The sequence below is a fragment of the Echeneis naucrates genome, chromosome 8 (genome assembly GCF_900963305.1).
Source record: "Echeneis naucrates chromosome 8, fEcheNa1.1, whole genome shotgun sequence".
Taxonomy (NCBI): Eukaryota; Metazoa; Chordata; class Actinopteri; order Carangiformes; family Echeneidae; genus Echeneis; species Echeneis naucrates.
Window position 1 is genome coordinate 8,561,113 of NC_042518.1, and position 23,103 is coordinate 8,584,215.

Here is a 23,103-nt window from a genome sequence, read left to right on the forward strand (position 1 = left end):
CTACGGGACTCTGTGGACTGTAACACCCCCCCTCCCCGGCTGACAACCTCACCCCAAAACTCAAGTTCACTGTCCGCCTCTGTTGGCGAATTGGGGAAATGTGTAGATGCTGTGGTTTACAGTTATTGTCAGAAACTCTGGAACTCAAATACAGCTGCAAACTTCTGAACCGCTGCAGGAGTTCAAAGGTGGCAACAATCAGGCAAGCCAGCTCTTGGAGATTGGCAGTTTGTCATCATTTATTTTAATGGAAATAACAGAAGTCAAGCACTCAATGAAAGACCAATCAGTCATGTAATAAACATGGGATTTTAGGTTCACAATGAGAACCACGCTGATGTTTTGACTTTTTCTCAGACTGGTCATGGAGGTGGCCATACTTTCCCTCCTTATTAGCACAATCTTAGCTTTGCGTTACCTTCTGACTGTTGCAGGTGCCATTCCTGTACCCAGTGCATGAACACATCCATTGAAGCTCTTGTATTTTTAGGTTATTGGTAAATTAAATTCATCTGTTTTGCAACAAATGAATGACAAGGGTGAAAAGCTTTCACACACCAGATGATTGTGGTCAGACAAAAAGCTGTTGAAAAGCACATGTTGGAAAACGGTGCGGCCGATTTACACCACTGGAACTACTGCAGCTAATTCATATAATTCATGAACTGGTGAGGAAATGCAGCATAAATACTGTATTATGTTACTTTTCGACAGACGAAATAAAGCGTGTGTTTCCTCCACATACATCCAGCAAGTTCAAGGCACTCTGCATGTATTGCATGTATATAACAAGGCAAACAGATATATCTCATAAATTAAAATATAAAGCATAGCTAATTCAATAGTATGAAAAATGAGTTCTGAATCCCAACATTCAAATACTACGTTGAGTCCAGCAGTCCTGCGTTGTGGGCTAAGCCATCAAATTATACATCACTGATTAGTTCAAGAAGAGCATCAGATTCCCTTCCTTGTACATGACTAATCTAATATGGTGCTGTTGGGGCTCAACTGACCGGTCTGTCCAGTCAAAAGGAAAAATAAGCCAAATACTAGCCTTCAAATTGACTTTGGAAACTGAGCAAGTCAGCAAACAATCAGTGATTTCTATAATAACAACCTGAGCTTTAGAAGAAGCTTTGGGCTTAACAAAGGCTCAGCAGTGGCCTAAGTAGAAGCAGATTAGAAATGCTCTTTTTTTTTTTTTTCTTCTCCCCCTTTAACATTTGGACTCTTGATTTCCCTGTTTGTCCTCTGCTTCAATATCTTAAATTAGAATAAACTTAATTGACTAATTGCTAATCTTAAAGTCAAAGTTGCTCAAAGTTATTATGTTATGAAGGGGTCAGTACAGGGCAAAAGGTGACGTGGCAAAAATCAGAATAAAAAACGCACAGTAAAAAAAAATAAATAAGATGAGGTAACTGTCCACTTAACCCAGCCTGAGAGCCAGTTAATGAAAGTTAATCTAAGGTTTGGGAGTGGTGGATCAAAGCAGGCCCTGTGCTGCCAACCTATACTGAATTTCACAATGAATGCAATTTGTGTTGTTGGTTAAAGGGGGGAAAAAAAAAATTGGGACCATACTTGGGGTCTTCATGTTATATGGGTGGCTCTCTTAAACCAGTTGTACAGAAGAAAAATGGAAATTAAAATTGCATTGAGACATTTATTTAGTACCTTTCCTGGAGCTTCCAGTCATAAGTTTGTCTGCTTTTGTTGGCTTGACTGCTGTTTTCGTTGTCAAGAATGACCTTTTAACTGATGAAGTCCCATATGTACTGAACAAAGGAAATAACAAAATGTGACGTCCATGACAACAGAGCCAACTTGATCTATTAATAGTCCCATCACAGAAAAGTTAATGACGCTATCTATTGAAACTTTTAGCCCCCAAGTATTGGCTTAATCCTTAATTAAGCCCTGTGTATCCTCAGTATCTCATTGGCCCCTCTATTTACAATATTGTGCACTTAACAAATGAAGACCTTGGACCTAAATGCAATTTGAGGCAATGCTAAAAGTCTCGGTGCAGAATTTGTTTTTGTCATGACTGCGCATCAACCACTTCAGGGAAACTGGTGACAGAAATCTGAACTTGCCCAAATCTTCATTAATCAGCTGTCATATTTCTCCTGAAAGAAAATACATTTCTCAGTGACATGGCTGACTTGCTCACCACCTACGTCTTCACTCCTATTGATCTTTCTGTCTTTCCCCGTTGCTTCTCAACATGTTTTCCCTTTTTGTATGGGTCACCACAGCACCGTTTTTGACTCAGTGATCTCATCCAGCCTGTTGAGCTTTTAAATAGGGTGTTGAGTGCCAATTCAAAGCATTTCTGAGAAAGAACAATATTTATTCTCTTTAATTCCCTTCTCCTTTTTTTTTTTTTTTTTTTTTTTTAACACATTCCCCAGGCTACAAAACTACCAGAGGTTGCCAACAATAGCAACCCTCCTTTCTTCTCGGTCTCCTTGCCACTCACTCAACTCTTGCCTTGGTCATGTCGACAGGATGGGTGGCAGGTGTTTAGGTAAAATGCCATGTCAAAGGCAGAGGAAGTGTATAAAGGATTTGGCTTCAAGAGTTGAGGCATCTTTTTTAGACAGTTGCACTGTTGTCTTCTCGCTACTATAGTTACAGATTTCCACTCTTTCCATGCACTGATTCAGCGATATCACAGCTGTGAATAGTGTATAGTACAGAGTAGGCTGCCAGATAAAATGCTGCTGAAAGGTACTACTGGGTTCAACGCTTAGCTTTATTCCTCCAGGTGCAGCAATGAGAATATTGAAGGGATTCAATGAGTGATGTTGGTTGGTTTAAGTGAGCATGAGCACCTCGCTGCCGATCACCACATCCCAGCTGTTTGTTCGCTACATTGCTGCCGAACGTTGGAATGAGAAGTAATAGATGTGCAAAAATGATCCGATACGAGTGTTACTCCCACACAGTGTGAGCTGAACACAGCCTTCGGTTTGATATAGGCTATGAACAGACTGTCTCGTGAACAAATTTTCTGTTCTCAGGATGAAAATGGTTTTAAGGAATAACTTTTCCCTCATTCTTGTGGTCAGAACTCCCTGGCACCACGAAATGGAGCATTTTAGAATCCAGCATGTCTCCAGAATGAAGTAAACAGCTTAGAAAAACAGACGCACATTGGTCCTCTCACTCATTTTGTGACATCTAATGTCCCGCTTGGCAAACTTTACTCAGAATCGTTTTTCCTCTCTGATGCAAAGATTAAGTTTGGTAGGGACTCCAAAGTCAGTGAGGTCATTTAGCTGTGTGGTCAAGGAATAAACGAGATGAGTGAGTTCACCGTGACCTGTGTCTGCCCCGAAGACCAGGACTTTTGGGGTTTGGAGTTTGGCCATGGGCACAGGGAGTTCAGTTCAGGCCTGTTATTGGCTTATTCATTGCACACTAGTTGTAGTTCAAATTCAAATTCCTTCATTTGTCCCACAGTTGGGAAATTGCAAGTTCATGTTACTTTTAAAACAACTGCTGATGTCCTTCTTTTTTCCTCTTTGTTTTCCCACCTCATCACTCGGTCTGTTTTTCCAACTGAGAAGGTACAAACCTACAAGGTGAAACATTTTCAAAAGTTGACGTTTCGATAAAACAATGAGTGCAATACATCACACCCTCAAAGGGAAAACTGCAAAATGAAGATTCGCAGCACTGTCTGTTCAGCTGTCAGTACAAGACAGGGAATGGATGTCATGTCTAGACCATAACTAAACAAAAGCTGTGTAATTAACCATCTCCTTCTCTCCCCAGGATTTGGCAGAGGTGTTCAGCATATAGAGTGTGAGCACAGCTGGAGGAGGAGGGTGAGGTTTTGTTAAGTGGCTGTCAGAGCTGTCAGGGGAACATTAGCTGGATTAGTGTGATGAAATTAAAAGAAAACCATATCCAATCATCGTACTCACAATGTTTTTACAACTATTATGAGTCTTCATGAGGATTGCATTGATCTGTTTAATCTACGTTTGCATTGTGCTTTTTTTTTTTTTTTTTTTTTTTACATGCACACATACACAAACATTTGAGGAATCACACACCCTTTACTTATACCTTCTCACATCACTCCCACTCCAACACAGCAGTTCCTCACCTTTGCTCCCACTTCTCTCCATCCTCTCTCCCATACTCCTCATTTGCTCTCTGCCGTTATAAAGCCTTTCCGTGACTAGCTGTCATTAATCTTCTCTCTCTAGGGGCAGGATCTTGACTATGTGCCAGCAAGTGCTCATACAAAGCCAAGACAGTCATCCAAAAACAGAGCCGCTTTTCTTGTTACCAGAACACCACGCATCTCGCACTCATGCTGCTGCATCCCCGAGGGCAACACTGCTCTCCCCAACAAAAGAGTGACTCTGATGGCTTAGTACATCACACCTAATATCTATACATTAGGTTAAGCAAGCGGACGTGCAGGTTGGCACGTAGAAACCTGTCGTTTTTTTATTGTCCACTCTCGCTGTCACTTTTGTTGAAGCGTGCAGCAGCAAATCGTTAAGTTGCTGTTCGTTGTGGCAACCAACCCCCAATTTATCACATTTAGCAAGTTTTGTCAAAGACACAGTAACAGTCTCATTTCCTTTCACTCCGCTGTCCCTGCTGCGGCCTTAACAATAGGCTGCAGGTACAACACCTGCGGCGTGTTCCAGGAGGAGAAAAAAATGATTACAGTTGCTACACATGTGAGTCAGTCAACTGCTGTTGACATTTGAGTGTGATATTATCAAACTATACACACCTATGTCACACATTATTTTTCACAAGAAGGAACACCTAAAGCGAAAATACCTTGAATTCTGTCTGAGGTGGTTCCAAATTAATGTTTGAGTAAGAACTCGTTATTCAGTTGACAACACAAGTTGTTAACTTTGTTTAATTAAGTTGTGTTATACCTTTAATGTTTTACCTTGTGTGTAATTGGTTGCATTCTTACCAAAGTTGAAAATCAGTGTATCCACCTGTTACTCTGCATTTATAGATGGCTATGACTGACAGAAACCAGGGGGGGCATTTAACTGTCCCACCAGTCTGCTCTGACCGGGGTTCAGTAGGTGAACCTTTCCTCAGTGTCATTCTCAGTGTGTTGGCGGGAGACTGTGGACTTTGTGTTGTAGGCAGAAATCAGCACATAGCAATGCAGAGGAGAATGAGTGGTACTTTCACCAGTTGCCCCTAATAAAAAACCAGCTCCTTTGCCATCATAAAGTGCTACTGTGAGGTTAACAGTCATTTGTTGGTGCTATAAACATCAGCCAGGCAAATGAGATGAGAGGGAGAGAGCAGGAGAGATCATACCTTTCAGCAGCACTACTTGTTTGTACGCCTCTATGACGGTGCCGTCCTAGTGTGTGTGTGTGTGTGTGTGTGTTTGCGCATGTGTGCTAGCAGCTTAGTATTTCTCATGAATGTTTTCAGAAATTTAGATAACAAACTGTGTTATCTTCCCCTAACCCCTGGGTTCTTTTCTCCTCTGAGATGAGATACTGTAGTCTACGCTATAAAGAGAATGAAGGGGCCACCTTCAGTGGGTGTATTGCAATATCTCCTCTTAACACCAAGTTCCCTATTTGGCCCCCATCAAGCACTTCACAGCATTCACATACCTTGCTTCTTCAGGAAACATCATCCAGCCTCCACACAGAAATGAACATACCCACTTCCCTTTGGTCTCAGATCTTTTATAGTTCATTCACTTCAACATAGCCGGACCACTACACGTTCCCCACCTCTTCAGTGATCCAAACACAGGAACCATGCACGGTTTACAGTAATCACTAAATAAACATTACATGATCGTACTGTTGATATGGTTTCGTCTCTTTGTGGGTTTCAGCAAAAGCAGCCCCGTATCATGTTGTTACACGGGTGCACAGCAAAAAACGCTGTGGGTGTGAAATAAGTTGCAAAGTTGCTATCACAAGCAAGATTCAAATATGTTTCAAGATCAATCACAAGCTCTGCATGAGCCATTTTTGTTTCACACTGGTCCGATTTCTCTTAATGTGGACGGCCATCAGAAACACAATACAACAGTCGAGTCAAGTCACCTGCAGACACACACGCACACATTGAGGGGCTATACATGCATGTATGCATTAATAGTCAGACATGCCGCATGCTGTTTCAACAATCTATCATCAATTAACAATAGAACCACTTGTACCCTGAAGGCTCTGCATGCTCTTTACCCTGCGCATAGCGTATGTTTTCGAGATTAACTCTGCTGCACAAAATCAACATTAGGCATGATAAAAGATGACACGTATGTCAGTTGTGGAGCTGAATACTGACTGTACAATGAAGACTTTGTAGTAATACAAATAGACACTCCTAAGGGTTTGAAACAGACCTCTGGGTGCTTTCTGTCTGCCCAGCAGCAGGATGGATTTACATTCACTCATGGGTTCAAAGGGGTATGTGGTGATCCTTTCTTACTGTTTGCACTGGCGTGCAAAGCAGTAAATGTACACTAATTGCTCCGATGCCTTAGATGCAAGGATGAGATAAGCCCTGTGTAATATTTTCAGAAAAAAGGGGATATGCAAATGAAAACAGAAGTTTTTCCCAGCCTCTGCCTTAAGGCCACAATCTGTCAGCCATATTTCACTGTGTTTGTCTGGAGGGGGCAACAAATTAACCCGCCTTGGCTGTCACGCTAACTCGCAGTTCAGTGAGTCATTGTTGATGAAGGAGGCCGGACCTCAGCAAACTGTTCTCAGCCCAGAGTGACTCCATACGGTGAGGTTGTCACATTTCTGCTGCGCTTTCTTCACCATCCCCATCTTCTGCAAAATAGTGTTAAGTGTTGTGAACTCGACTTTGTTGCCAGCTACTCAAAAGGGCAACTATGACACTAAAAGAGTCAATACTAATCATACAGGATTTGCCACTCAGAATAGCGTTGCTCCTTTGAAGTGGTTTTTAGATATGTTACCTGTGGGTGTTCCTTCATAACACTGTAACAGAGAGAAAACAAAAGATGATCCTCTAATCAGATGTTGTGAAGAGGTACAATGAAAATGGATGTTAGTGTTTGATGCACACAAAGTAAAACGCTATTGTATGCTATGTTTTGCTCGCCAACAAACCTTAAGCATGAGTTTGTGAGCTTATTAGGTGTTTGTGGGAAATGTTTTGTTGATGTCATGCTGCACATTTCCTTCAGAAATGGCACAGCATTTTTTTTTTTTTTTTACTTTTTGACACAGCTCCGTGGTAACGGTCATTAAAGCATTTTATCTGAGCTATGTGTAAAGAACAGGAATATTTTGGACTGAGTGCTGGACTTTTTTCGTTGGCTGTAGCTATTTCAAAAATCAGTTGCCCTGAATATTTTCTCTTCCATTTTCAGGGGGTGTATACAGCCAATCAAGAGCTTACATTTTGATTTTATTTATTTATTTTTTATTTTTTATTTTTTTTTAAGCACCCAGCAACATGTTTGCTATGTCAACACGTTGACTTTTTTGGACAAACCTTCGTTATTTCCCATAGAAAAATTGCCAGTAGTGCCCCATGAGCACCTCGCTCACCTCTTATATGTATTCAGTGAGTGACAAAGAGGCACAGCAGCGGTTTGTTGCCCCAACGGAGGCTACGCTGCGTGTGTGAAACAAAATAAGAAAGACTTTGTGTCATGTTATCTTTCTGAGTCGGTTTTTATTCATTTTACAAGTAAATATAACAGAAACCACCGCACAACAACTGTGTTTAAGTTGATGTGAAAGTTGGTGGTCAGATGATGTCTCTAAATTCAGGATTACAGCAACAGCTGAGTTTGGAAATCAATGACAGCAGGTTAGCACATAATCCTAATTCACTGAATTTCTCTCACTGTTTTGTACTTGGGGAACGGGCGAAGAAGCTTTATTGGGAATTTGACTGTAATAATATTTAACTGAACAAATACGATGCGGTGGTGTCACTGTGTTTTACAAGCCTTTTTGGGCAAGCGTTATCTCCCTCGGGTGTTATCTATTTCAATTGTTTATTGAAGGGCACTCATTAGGTTGGACGTATTTGCAAATTGGTACCTGAATCTGTCCCAGAAAAGTTATAGATCTCAATGCCATAAATGTTTTTATAGAAGACCCACATTTTATTTTTTTAAGACTTTTCTCAAAGTGTTAAATTCCCTATCTTAGGAACTGTCCAGTCTATGTACCTAATCTTGTTGTTCAGAGAAACTAAATCAATGCACATGCTTAACAGACAGAGAGGGGCATGTGTGTTGGTCCATGCTTTTGTATGAATGTGCAAATAGATTAAAATAAATGGAACGAATCAAACAAAGATTAAAAGCTTGAATTTTTTCCTTGTTTGTTGCTGATGACTGATTTCAAAGCTACCTTGCCAGTGCTGTTCTTTTCTCTGTTGGAGTGTGCCAGGAAGCTATTGTATTCTCACTCAACCCTGTCATTAGTTGGCTGTGGTGTGAAGAGTACTGTTTACAAACAGCTGCCTGACACAACCAGGGAAAAAGTGACACACGCTACGTGCTGCAGCTAATGCCAAATTTTTCTGTCTCTGGCTATCACTGAATCACAAACCCCTATTGATGCAACTGTACAGTGAAGTGTCTGAAGCAAAGTTTCAGAGCGAACTGGTAACCTCTGGGATTGGAAAAAACAACAGTCCACCAAGTATAACAAATAACATCAGTAACTGTAATAATTCCTGTGGATTTGTGTTAATGCGTGTGGACATCAGGCAATAATACATAGTCAAATATTTCACTACCCACTTGTTGTGAACAATGATAAGGAACAATGGTTCCTTCAGCAGGCGTGTGGTACAAATTTAGAAAAAGAACGTGCTTCATCGTTACGTTGCGATGTTTTTGGTTTGTCTCCAAGCACACCTTGTGGTGTGAGGAAAGACAATACAGCTCTTTCACAACTCTGACCTGTCACACCTTACATCCATTATATTCACTGGTGTCAACAACAAAAGAAATTTTTCCCAATGTGAGCAGAACGCAATAGATGGTATATACTAAGAACGAACAATAGGTCCAGACAGGGCATGACAATAAAAGGAAAAAATCTGATGGTGTATTATTAGAAGTGTTGGCGGGGAAATGAGAATTGTATCGCAGCCTTTGTGGCTGCATGCAGGGGTCCAATGACAAACAGTAGAGACTGTAAGAAGTATCCCATTATTCTCCCACACCAATTGCTTCATATTCCCAATCAAACGGCCCCTTTGTCTCAGTGTTTCGTCCGAGCATGGGGAAACAGTGCGCTGCATTGACAAGACGCAGACAGATTATCTTGTTTGAATGGCTTTAACAGAGCAGCAGCGGGGCCAGTACAACAATAGGTAACTTGTTGCAGGCCCTACAAATCTAATATTCATTTAACATAGCCTTGTAGCCGGCTACCCACGGGGGCCGCTTATGCTGGTACAGTGACTGTTTGTATTTGCATAATACACTCCACCTCAGCAGGGCTGCTAATTGGGCTAGTTGGATCAAGCCAAAAGCCCCTGGTGAAAGAGGGCAGCAGCTACAATTATCACAGGAGACACAACAATGTAGGGATTGAAATAATTTCTTTTATGCTTGTATTGGACTCCCTTTTCCTCTCTGACTTTTGTCTTTTCAGAAGGAAAAAGAACTGGGAGGACTCAGCTGCACTTAGATTAGAAAGCATTCCCTAATTTCAATGGCTCTTTCTTGATAAAGGAATTATGCAGAGTATTTGATGACCATGCAGCCGGAACTGTTTCCGAAATCTCCATGCATTCATTTAGCCTCGTGTCTCAGTTTGCCAGGAAGCATCACATGTGTGCAGACATGCAAGTGTGGTTTTGGGTGTGTTATGGCTAACAAGCTGAAAGGCTTTTTCTTAGCCCATATATTCATTAAAGCTGATTAAAGTCATATGTTCTGCTGGCAACACTGGCACAAAGGTTTGTGTTTTGTTTTATTTTTTTTCCCCCCCTCTCTTTGGACATGATGGATGCTGATGTTGTACCAGAAACAGCCAGACCTTCTCTCCCACACTCTTGGAATTTGTTGCGGAGGGCAGCTCGAGGGATATGCGTGACTGAGATTGGCACCAGATTTGGACTTGTTTTATTAGCTTTCCTCACTGTTCACCATCTGTTAGCTCACAATCATTCACATGCAACTGTAAATATTTTGGATTTCATTCACACACATTGTGTCGATATAAGCTGAGTTGAAACCTTTTGGCAACAATAAATTACGAAAGTAAAAGTTGGTGATCTCAACACACTTTTATTGTTGCGTGATTTGAATTAATAAAGGAGATAAAGCCAACATTCCACATTAGTCATTATGAATGGCAAATTTTTTTTTAAGAGGATGTTGTAGTTTTGGATCATTACTGGGGGAAAAGCGCAGCTGTATTACAATACAATACTAGAAATTTTGTTTTTATTCAGTAATAAAGTAGATTTGCAATATTTAGTCTTTTTTTCTTTAGCGATAAAGAATCTGAGGCACACAGAGCTGACAGCTAATATGTTTACAACAAAGAGTCAAATTCAATGAATAAGTGAAGGCTTCAGTTGTGTTGCTAATGACCCATCTGGTGTGACTATGCTTAAATGCTTAAAACATTCAAGTTAAAAATCTTGAACAAATGTGTCCCCTGGAAACGCTTCTGATCCGGTCATTTGGAGCACATGTATTTGTATTTGGAGCACAAGTGCTGTCAAAGCCACCGTAGTATTTCACAGCTGGACTTTGCTGTGAAATGAGGAAATCATAATATCATGATAAATTGAAGCATTTATATTCTTATGGACAGACAAGTGTTTAGTCTCTTAAAAAGGGAAACTAATAGTTTCAACACCACAACAGATGGAACAAAGTTCTGCCATGTTAATAAACCTCATAAGGACAGAAACAGCAAGTGTGTTGAGTCCCTGACAGGGGACAGTAGGGGGATGTTTTCCCAGTTACCAGTCACTCAGCAATAGAAAGAAACTTCTTAACCTTCATAGGAAACAGGTGCTGAGTCAGTGAAGAGAGGAATTTCAGAAGAATGGGGAGGGAAGGGTAACTTTGTGTGTGTGTGTGTGTGTGTGTGTGTGTGTGTGTGTGTGTGTGTGTGTGTGTGTGTGTGTGTGTGTGTGTGTGTGTGTGTGTGTGTGTGTGTGTGTGTGTGTGTGTGTGTGTGTGTGTGTGTGTGTGTGTGTTTTCTCTCTCGCGTTCGCGCGTGAGGGTGTGAGTAACACTGAGTGGAAGCCAGGGAGCTAAGCAGAGAACAAGGGGAGGAGACTATCTGGGGATTGCGTGCGGACATCAAATGTTTACCTGTAACAAAAAGAAAGGGGAAGGTGTAGAAGGGAAAAAAGGAGAGGAAAAAAAAGGCCGTGGTTTACAGGGGTGGGCGGGGACCCAAAGCCTAAAGCATGAGCTTCGCACGCAACTTAACAATACTACCTTTATGAAGACTGTATTGCGTTAGTCAGTGAGCACACACGCACTCATATTCATGGAAGATACAACTGCTGTTATATATACACACACACACACACACACACACACACACACACACGTACACAGGAATAGGTAACTAAATGATGGCACTTGCACTGCAGCTACCCAGGAAAGAACTGAAGAAAAGGCTTTGTGACTTCCAGAAAATGGCATGAAATAGGCTCGGCCACACATTATAAACCAAATGGGACCAAATAACTGACCCCATCTGTTGAACAGCTGGAGTTGCTGTTTGACAGAAGGGCTACTTATGTCCATCTAAGCTCAACCCAAAGTGAAAAACATCTGAAAGCAGATGTTCAGCATTCCCCCCTCGTCCCCAACCCTCTCTGTGGTTGCCCTGTTCATATTTCATCATAATTGGCCAACAAATCAAGACAAAATGAGAGTCAGCCTTTGTTGGGGAAACCACAGAGAGCCCCAGTGATTTACCCACAGACGGTCCTTCTCATGCTTTCACTCTGGTACGCTGTCTGTCAGTCTGTCTTTCCCACTGTATCTCCATGTACAGCATCTTCTCTCACCATCTCCAGGTCGCTTTATCTGTGCTGAGAACAAAAAGCCTGGCAAAAACCTGGGCGGGTGTTGGGCTGATAATATTCTGTTTAAAATAATCATTTCTTTTGAGAATAATGAGCCTGTATTATAATCAACCTTTACAGTGACACATCTGAATCCTTATTTGTGTAGGTGTGTACTGCTGTAGGGGAGTCCAATCACCACAATAAACTTTTTTTTTTTTAATGCAGAACCTGGACTCGTATACAGCAGTATTTTCATTATGTCTATATCACATCTATTGCCTTTCATTTGATAAATATGTGCACACAAACTGCTGTCAACCAAGTACAGCCTTCCTTCTTCTGCCAGTCCCTTCTCTTTGATTGGAAGCAAAGTCTGTCCGTCATAACTCTGATTGACACCTTGCGTGTAAAAGGCAGCATTATTGGGATTTTCGCCCAGGGCGGCTGCGGTCAGCATGATATGTGTACTATAAATAATTTGATTGTGTATGTTGTGTTATTATGTGAGCAGGAAGAGCGAGCGAGAGAGAGACGGAGAGAGACAGAGACGGAGCAAGCTGTACACACACTGGGCTCAGGGTTTCCTCTCCTGCGAGCGTCTGCAGTCAGAGCGCAGGTACAATGGGGAGCATTGTTCAGCTGGCAGGCCCCTGCGTGCCGGCTCCCCCTCCGTACCTGAGCACAGAGACAGGTGTATTTCTCCTAGTCACGCATAGCCCTGCCACACTGCCAGCTGCCTACAGACTCCTTGCCGCTGAGATCAATCACATACAATTACACGCTGATTAGAGCGTGATTCCTTTTTTTTTTTCTGCTTCTCCTTATGTGAACCCATACCTGTATAACAGCTTTTTCATAATTAAAGTTTTAAACTTAAGCCAACTTTAAAACAGGCCTTTTTACACGCTGCAAGGAAAACCAAATGAAAGAAATTACTCCCATGAACACAATGACTGAATTTACATGCCAGGTCGTACAGCTGCACACTCGCTGCGTGGTATTTTCCTAAAGGAAAACTTTATGTTCATTAGCATTTCCAAATTTGATGTTTACAAGTTTTCCCATTTGACACATTAGCTTAATATGCCAAGGCACCTGCAGGTAAAGAACTCTGCTGAAAACACTATGCTCAGGCTCCAGGAAAAGGGTGTTATTGTTTTGTTTTTGTTTTTTTTTTGTCCAAAAAAGTTTCTCCTCTGCCCAGAATGTGTGTTAGCGACCAAAGGGGTATGAGTCATGCACATGTCCGTTGTGCTATGCAGCAAGTCTAGCTTACTGTTAATTTAATTTCTCCTTGAGTGGGAAAACACATTTGAGTTAACATTCAAACTGCTGTGAATGTTTAGAACAATTGCTGAACATACAGGGCCTGAAGAGAGCAACTGTGGATAAAAGGGGATGATTATGTACTGGGGATAAACAAGCGGTAGCTAAAATCTTAATTGCTTGCACCCAATCAAAAGTGAATAATAACACTGTGGAAGGGATGGCAATGATGGTGGTGGTCATCGATTACATGGTTTCCTTTGAAAGAGCCTCCGTTCCACAGAGCTGACTCCCCGAGGTGCTGGAGGGAGTCCAGAACTATCAGTCTCATAGCACAAGAGGATTAGTTCTTTATCCTGGTTGATTCAGAAGAAAAGAGGTACACGCCACATTATGTCTTATTATAAAGAGTGGGCACTAGCCATTTTTTAACGGTTTTCACTTGAGTAATCAGCACCCATGTCACTTTGAAACCTCGCTGTGACCCTCGCTTAGCCTCTCTCTGCCTGTTCCCACGGTGAGGCTGAAAAAAACCTGGTTGGCTTTATATGAAATTACATGAACTGCCAGCACTGAGTCCAACCCCAGGCTTCCTGGCTGTTATTTACCAAATTAATTCCCTGGTGGATGCAGAAATAACACCCACGAAAAGTGGGATAATGGGAAAATAAGGAAGGGAACCCAGTGAAACGGTATGCTGTTGTTGGGAAATGCTTGTCATTCTCTCATCTACCCCATGGTTTCCATGATGTCACTGCCCCCCCCTCCGCCCCCTCCCCTCATGTAATAATGGGACTCACATCATCCTATAACACGGGCTGAGTAGTTAAATAGCAACAGTATGGTTTGCATTATTGTAACTTTCTCTGTCTTTTGGTCTCAGTCTTTTGCTATCGCTGGAGTTTGGGCACTCTGAGCCACATAAGGAAACATTTGTTCCCAGTCTAGTTGAATAGAGCCTTCTGTTGGAGGTAGTCAAAGAGATACAAGGGGATAGGACATCCAAACAGTTCAACACAAGAGCACTACTCTGAAGCCCCTCTCTGTCTGAGCCGGGCGAGTAATGAATGTCCTCTAGTCTTAATCACTCTGAGCACACACTGGAGATATGACTGACTCCATTGTCCTTTCCTCTAGGTTTTGTATGTTGAAGCAGAAGTCGTACAGGTCATTGCTTCCAGTAAATATTAGATTTGTTTCACCAGCACCAGGTGGTAACAGTGACACTTCAACATCCTTATTGCGCTGATTAAGCTGCCATGTATCATGCATTTTACAGTTGTGTGGCAGTGTGGATGCGCTCTATAAATTTCTTTTCTTTGCTCAAAAATAACTGGAGCTTCTCTTCACTCAGTCAGCCTTGTTTCTCCTGGATTCTCTGGTGCTTTCCTCCATTTTTGTCTGTACCATCTGTTGTTAGTGATTTTCAGGATGCTTTTATTTTTTGTATTTTTTGCTCTCTGGATATGATTATCCTTGTCACACCAATCTGGAAAACATTTGCGTACATATTAGCATTTTAGCATATTAACATACCTACATACACATTGCTCACTACTGTGGTGGAGGAGGATGCGCAAACGTGGGAACACGGGCACTTGCAGGCACACACACAGACACATACACATTATGCACATGGACATAATGTGAAATAATGCAGTTTTGTTTCATTTTCATTTGACTCAGTGTAGAATTTGACTGATTGATCAGTGTTAAAGTATGAGAGATTGCTCTTAGTTATTTACATTCATCACAGTTTCAGATAAGAGATAAGTAGTTCTTAGTTACTTCTACAGGTTAATTAACTTTATTATTAACTTAATTTAGTCTTGAGTGAATAATGAGTTGAGGGGGTACGTTAAAGCAAAAAGTGGTCAACACAGATAAAAATGTCGCTTTCCTTTTCTTTCTTAGAAGGAAAAAAAAAATCCTTCACACAGCAGCAGTGGCTTAGGAATGTGAGACAGGAATGCTGTTGAGTTACTAGAAAGGGGGTTTGATCACTGAAAACAATGTCTTTGTGTTTTCATCCCCAGCTCTAGTCACGCAATGCTGTGTGTGCAAACCTCCAGCAACTTTTCAACCCCGGCACACAAGAAAGCCATCAAGTACCTGCAATTGACAGAATCGCGTGCAATTCAGGTACTCCTGGATTGTGCTGGAGCACGGCCAAATGGAGAGCAAAGGAAAAGGTGGAGTGGAGCTTCACCTGTTTAAAATGTAAGACACACTATGACTTGTATTCAGACACCAATGGTGGTGCAATGGTGGAGGCTTCAGTTCAGTATAACCCTGACAATGATCTAAATTCTTTCATAGATGTAATATATGAAATGATAAAATACAATTTTAATTAAGTTCCTTGGGGCAAATAGTTTTTTCCTCTCACTGGACTATATCTCTTTTTCCTAATGACTATCATTTGTTTCAAGTCAGATTTTGCCCACATGTATATGTGCTCCATTCCTCAGGATCCAGTCCTTGTTTTCAGGTTTAAGGGAAGCTATGATCCCAGTAATACAAGCAAGCCTGGAGGTGGTTAGGACATGAAAGTGAGGTAAGACAGACAAGAGATTCATTCATGGGAAGGTGAGTCAAGGCACCGACATCCCTGTATCTGTGCAGAGCGACAGATGATCATTATTACTCATACTGCTCACACAAGGCTCACACGCAAGCTAGGCTCAAAATGACAGATGAGTGACTGAAACAAGATTTTCAACAGCTAACTTCATGATTTAACAACTTAATTGTGTTATTATCATAAACATTAATGATGACAATAATAACAAATCTAATGCGTGGGATCATTCTAGGCAAATTTTTTAATATTAACATTGTTTAATATTTGACTATAATGTTCTAATTATACAGAATTATAATTCTTAGGTGCCAATTATATATATATATATATATATATATATATATACACAGTATAGTCACCTTTTTTTCTCTCTCTCTCTTTGCTGTTTTTAAAAGTGCGCGTTTGATATCATTCCGCTGCTGTGTAATATAATTGCCCGCAACAATAATAAACTTCACTTCCCGGCATGCCTTGCGCGCCTACGTTGGGCAGAGCGCAGCATGTGCTTCGCCGCGCTGCTCTCACTATGGCTCAGTGCTGCCCAGGCTTCTCGCAGGGAAGCTCTGCGGAGCTGTAGCTGTGAACCATCACAGACAGGAATACAGACTCCTTTATCGATTGTCGGAAATAACCACACTGACCGGTGGGCTTGATCAGCCGGAAGCGCCGATTCAATTTACGCACGGATTCTTTGGAGAGGATTAAATTGCCGATGTTTCCGACACTGACACGCGTGAAGTCGTTGTTATAAATATTATTGTCATCGTCATCACCATGATTGTCGGTAAAACTGGATCCCGATGGCAACATCTGCTGGATCCCCCAGTCCAGCTGTGGACGGTCCAGGATGATTTGAGGAAATACTGTCTCCTGTGCGGGATGGACGGTCAGCAGCTGCACAAGTCCTGCTCCTAGACAAGCTGCCTCCTCAGGCAGACCGGTCTCTGGGGATATTTCACGCGTGTTCGCTGGTGGCCAGTGTGAGAGATGGCCCGGACCGTGATGTGCTTTATGGAAATTTCCTGTGTTGGATTTTGGCGCATGTGAAGGAATATCCTGGAATATATTTTGTGAAAGCGATGCTCAACAGATGACCAGCAATTTTGGATAATGACAGCGCGCATCAACTCATCCAACAGGTAAGTGACAAAACACAATGAACTACTTTTTTTTTATTTTTATAGATCAACAGTAGACTAGGATGTTGTTAGAAATTCATGTTTTCCTTGGGGGGGGGGGGGTTACCTAAAATTCCAGTTTAGTCTAAATAGGTTTTTCTTTTCCCCCCATTGAGGGATAACTTCATCAGGTGCTCCTTTATGTCTCTGTTTTGACCAAAGGTTCTGTCGTTATCTCCCAACACGCCCATTTGGCCTACATCTTCATTACCAAATTACACCTCACCATGGAAACTTGTCCCATGGGATTCCTTTGGAATCATGTTGGGGGTCTGTGTCTGCAGAGATGGGCGTGTTTCATATGAAGACCCTGCTCCTCTGCACACGTGCAGCTTCGCCTGTACGCTGCTCAGTTATTCTCTGTGCCCATAAGGTGCACATCCCTCCCTCAAAGTCACTTGACACTCAACTATTTTAATTTCGAACACATACCCTTGACGTCCGTACTCTGATCCACCGCTGTTGAAATGCACACCATAACCTGTCCATACACCTGTGCTGCCAGGTGCCCACAGCCCATCCAACGAGCCCTGACCTGACCACATAAATGAAAGGTGTGGATACAGTGACCATAAAAAGTGAAATGTAGTCCTCCCACCTCCTCCACAGTGACTCTTTTGAAGTGGGAGTAAATCTGTTTGCCCACAGGGTGGCCTGAGAAGTTGCTATTACCTGACACACGGCACGTAGAAGAGATTAAATCCATAGTGTGGTTACAAAGGTGATTCCCCTGAATGCTTCACTAGTAGTGTATGAAGTAGAGTGAGTTTGGCTTGTCATAATGACACTTCATCCTAAGTGTGTGTTTGTGCGGGTTATCTGGAGGATCTTCCACCTTCTCATTGCTCCTTCCTCTTCCTTCACTCAACCCCATCCACTTCCTTAGCAATAAAGAATTCGGCCCATTGTTGGGGCAGTGGACAGAGCCCCACTATATGTCTGTATACAGCGCTGAGCGCAGACTCAGCACCCCCTCCCACACACCCCCCCCATTAAAAATCTTCTCCAAACAAGACCCCCTTTCTCCACTGAAGAGGGACCCTCTGTCTAATGCCAAGTGACTCTCATGGCCAGCATTGACGGTGGGACACTTGCTTCACAAAAGGAGCTGAAGTGTCAAATAAACTCGGTCAGAGCCCCCGACACACAAGAATTCCTTTATCTGGCACCCTGGGAGGCAGACAAAGACGGACTTTGTGTCAGTGAGCAGGCCTTGACTAAACACTGAGGCTTTTTTTTTTTTTTTTTTTTTTTTTTTAACTCGTCTTCTCACAACTTCTGCCTCTTCTTCCTCCTTCTCCTTTTGTCATTTGAACGGCAGAGCGGGAGCATGCCTGTTGACGTGACCCTACTCACCCAGCATCTGTCCTGCACATGCCCAACATCACCCCTGTGCTGTGTCAGCTCCGTGCAAACACAGATGCACCCACGCTGGCCCGCTTGCGTACACCGACGACTGGCGGCGAGACATCAAAGCAGCCATAACTTTTCTGTAGATGTAATTCCTTTCTGATACTTTTGGCTATGTCTTTGCCCGTAGCTGAGAATAGTAAGGCAGGAATTTGCTTTCTCACAGGGCTGAATGTGCTGCCTCTGGTGTCATATGATATGCTTGCGGTGAACCACAGTCGAGAACCGTATACACACCAGGCTCAAGTCACTTAACAACCCTGTATTTACTACATTTCCGAGGAACTTTCCCATCACTTTAAACTTTTAGTCCAGTTTCAGCTATATTGTTACATTTCATTTTTCAGCTAATTGGAGACTAATGATTTTTCAGGTTTTCACAAATTGCAATTATTTATTAAATTATGAAGCCACTCTCCATTGGCATGTAATTTCACCTGAACCTATCAGATAATATAGATGGATAGATTTGTTTTATTGGTTCGAACTGGGACTAATATAGTCACATAACACACTAAAGGTGCTATTCAGTGATTCCAAAGAGCTCTATAGTCTCGTGCATGAAGTAAAACGTCCTGGTTTGCATGAAAGTGACCCCCAAAGTTCTGGAAAATTACCTCATCCAGCCTTGAGACGACATTGAGGCAGCACCGCTGAGACAATTTCGTGGCACAGAGCTGTTGCTGGCTGGCCCCAGTGATGGACGTGTGCATCAGGCCCCCCAGGCGTGCTAACACAGGCCTGCCCAGAGTGCAATAGTCCCTGAGCACAGTGGTTAAGGTAAACAGATCAAGTTGCTGTGGTCGAGCGTGTTAATGGTGTGTTTATGAGCTTAAGTTGAGCGGTGATTTATCATGTCCAAACTCAGGGCTCACCTTTAGTCCTTGGCCTTGATTGAGTTCGGTATCTTGTGTGAGTGTGTGTGTGTATATTTGTATGTGACATCGCACACAGGTGACAACACTGGCTGAGCGGCGTGACCTCTCGGTGAACTGTGATGCCATGCCTGTTTCTGACCACTGAAGGAAAATGGAAAGCAGTAGAAACGTTTATTACACATTAATTGCACCCTGCTTTTGTAGCAAATGTGCGCTCTCCATTACCTCATCGTGGGAAGAAAATATCCTTCTATTCTTAGTGTCAGATAACCTTTTAATGAGAACCATGAGAAATATCAGGCAGTAAAAAAAAAAAAAAAAAACTGTTGTGTATGTATCCTTTCATATAGAGCAGCATTTACGCTCAGGTTGTGTGTGTGTGTTTAGAATGTGCTCTAAAGTTTGTCTGAACAGGAGAACTGTCATTTATTAGTAGTGAAGGAACAATGGGGAGCTTGTCTCCGGGGGTGGTGGGAGCCAGAGGGGGGCCAGAGGGGGCCGGTGGAGCTAGGGGAGGGTGGCCTGAGATTGGGCAGCAGCCTCTGACCAAGAACAAGCCCCTGTCTGATGGAAAGAACTGCTGACCCTTCCTGAGTAAAATGGCACCTTTGTTTCGAGGTGTATGTGTTTGTGCCTATGTGTTTATGTGTGTGAGTGAGGGAGAAGGAGAGAGTTTTAGAAAAGCTGGGAGTACGGTGTAAAGCCCCCCCTCAGTACTTTGGAGATTTTCCCTCCATTTGTGATTTTTCTTTTAATTGTAAGTTTTGTGGCAGATTCTCACAGTGGTCATTATCAGAAGAGCTGTTACATAACATCACCTCCGGATTGGTCATCCTCTGTAGCATCACACCAAAGCTGTGAAATCTTCCAAATGAAATGCCCAGTGCTCATTTTTAGACCATCTACTTATAAACATGTACATTTATTTTGATCTGTTTTGATCTGAGACTTTTTATTAAGAAATGCATCAGACTGTCTATGAAACTACACAACTGCAGTCGCAGTCTTCAATGATGCCACGACTCCAGACTAACGACACATTTTTGACTTTCTTCTGTTGTGTAGTGCTTTCTTCCCATAGGCCTTAAACAATTGGCCTTTCCCTAATGATAGTCCAAAAGGAGAGGGATTGAGGGGAGGTCAAGTAAGTGCTGGTGGGTAATGTCAGCAGATTGCTGATTTCCTACAGGGAAACCGCAGCTTACAGGGTGGTGTGTGCGTTGATGGGGGGTGTTAGCCTGCTTGGGGGGAGTTATTAGGAAGTGGGAGGTTGAGGGAGACAGCCAGCCACTGCTTGAGTGAGAGTGTGGCAGAGTGATTTAGAGGAAGCGGTGAACATGAGTGGGGATTCTGTGGTGAGTGATGCCTCTGGGTCTGACGCTGTCCTCTTTAATATACCTCCCTCTGCACCTGGTTCGCAGACTTTTCAACTTACCTTTCCGCCACAGGGTGTGCCACTCCCTGTTGGGTGATTAAATGTGACACGCTTCACCGCAGAATTTCCTTCAAGTCCCTGCCATCCCTTCTGTCCTCGACCTCCTGCGTGAGCACGAAGAGTAAGAGAAAGGTGTATGGAGGATGGGCAGAGGACAGGCTCCTCTACAACATGCTCCTGACACAGAAAGAGCAAACAGCAAAGACACACAGTGTAGCACAGGGGCATCTCTGTCAGCCCAGACACACACAGACAGCACTCCATTTAGGCTGCACACACCAGCCACTGAAATACAAGTACTCTAGTTTAAAAAAAAAAAAAAAAAAACAAGCTAAAAATAATCAGAAGTTATATGCTAAGTGAGGCAGCCACTGTGCTTTTTTTTTTTCCTATTCTTCGTTCTGAAAGTTTGTTTCTTTTTGTGTATGTGAAGCAGAAAGGTCTTGTTTTGACTGGCCCGTCAGGTGTCTTCTTGACCTGCCTTGCGACACACAAAAAGCACAAAAACATCTGCAATGCTTTGAATGCCAGACATTCTTCCTTCTGTTTTCCCTCAGACTGACCTCTCTCGTTCTTCTCCTGCTCTTGTTTTGGAGGGAAAATTCCTCCCTTTGTGTTACGCTTTAACAAATGTCACATTCCGCTGAACCTGTGAGCACATTGGGCCTTTACTTTGGCGGGTGTGGGTCGCCATGGCAGCGTCACCTCATTTCAACGAGTCACACCTACAAAAGTAAGCCATCCTCATTCAGGAGTTGGGTCTCTTTTTTTCCTTCATTCAATCACTTGTCTACCCTTTTCTTTCGTTCTCAGAGGGAAGGATAAAGGAGACATTTTGAGTGTGAAGAGGAGCGTGAAATTTCCTGGGTGACCTCCCCGGGACACAGCAAGACCACCATGCTCCTCAGCCGATTTTGTGTGTGTGTGTGCTTCTTCAGGAGCTCTGTGTGTTGCTGACAGCTTTTAGTGAATGTGTGTTTTTATTTGGTTTGTTTAAAGGAACTTGAATTGCAGATATACACTCCTTTTCACGTAATGAGGTGGATTGTTAACTATCCAGAAAATAAGAAACTGGACACAAATTTTCATGTCATATAGAGCTGTAGGCTGGATGAAGCTCAGGAGCTTCAGGGGCTTGGTTGTCAAAGTGAGTCCTAACGCTCTGACAGGCTGTGCCACGGAAGCGGATAAAGTGGCTGTCAGCGTCCCTGACCAGAAGCTCAGATAAGTGCTGCAATGACAGTTGAAGCGACATGGAGGCTGTCCAGATGTCAGGCTGTCGGCACGTCGCATTGCTGATTCAACAGGCAGCAAAGGAGAGCCAGACATCCATGTTTGTTCAATTGGCTGATTGGATTTCACATCTTTTTTCAGAATGTTACAGTCAAGCAGATGATGAGCATTGTGCAGGATTGTTTAGAGACCGGTCTGAAGTCGAGTTTGGAAATGCAGATGTGCATTTCTTGGCCTTTGCTGCGCCCGTGTGGACAAATTTTCAAACAACACAATAGTACTTCTGTGCTGCAGTTCCTCCTCACTCCACCTGAGGTGTGGTTGTAAGAGAAAGCTTTGATTAGAACATGGATTTATGTTTTTTCATGGCTTTTATTGTTGTTATTATTTATATATAATCTTTTTTGTGGTTAGGCTAAGATAAGTTTTCAAAGTCTCCCCATAGATCTCATTATTCGCTGTATTAAATCAAATTGAACCTGTTATTCATAATCTCTGGTGCCACTTTTAGATTAAAATGAGACCATATTCACATTTAGAACACGTTTTACATTAAAATTGGAATTTATCAATTGCATGTTAAAAAAAAAAAAAAAAGACCAAACAAACAGTGATCCCAAAATACAACTCTGTGTGTGTGTGTGTGTGTGTGTGTGTGTTTGGCTTCTCACGCCGCTGTAAGGATGTGTGGAAACTTCACTGGCTACACTTCACAAGTATGTGTCCTAAGTGTAAGGCCCTAGACAATGATCTACTGATTTTGAAGTCTGACAATGTATCTCAAAATACATCTGAGTTCTGAATTGATATTGCATAGCTGATAAGGCTTCCCTTTCTCAGCAACTGAGGGACGGGTAAAGAAGTCAAATGTTTTCAATGAATTTCCATTTTCATGAGAATGTTGGTCAGGTGACTAAGGTTATGTAAGATGTTAAAAACATTCCTTCCACTGCAGTTTGTTTTGGATGATTAAAACATTAAGCCATTAGATAAGATTAGAAGATTAGTTTCTTCATTCGAACACTCAAGGTCAGAGTTTCATCACTATCCTGGGATGAAATAGTGAGCTTCATTCGTTTACTCATTTAA

The 23,103-nt window shown here is 42.4% G+C and overlaps 1 long non-coding RNA gene across 1 annotated transcript in view; it reads left to right on the forward strand.

Moving 5' to 3' along the window:
• Positions 1 to 15,866: 15,866 nt before the first annotated feature.
• LOC115047011 (uncharacterized) overlaps positions 15,867 to 23,103 on the forward strand; it is a 46,759-nt gene continuing 39,522 nt past the window's right edge. The window contains exon 1 of the long non-coding RNA XR_003840995.1: positions 15,867 to 17,019. This is a non-coding gene — a long non-coding RNA (uncharacterized LOC115047011). The remainder of the gene's footprint in view (positions 17,020 to 23,103) is intronic.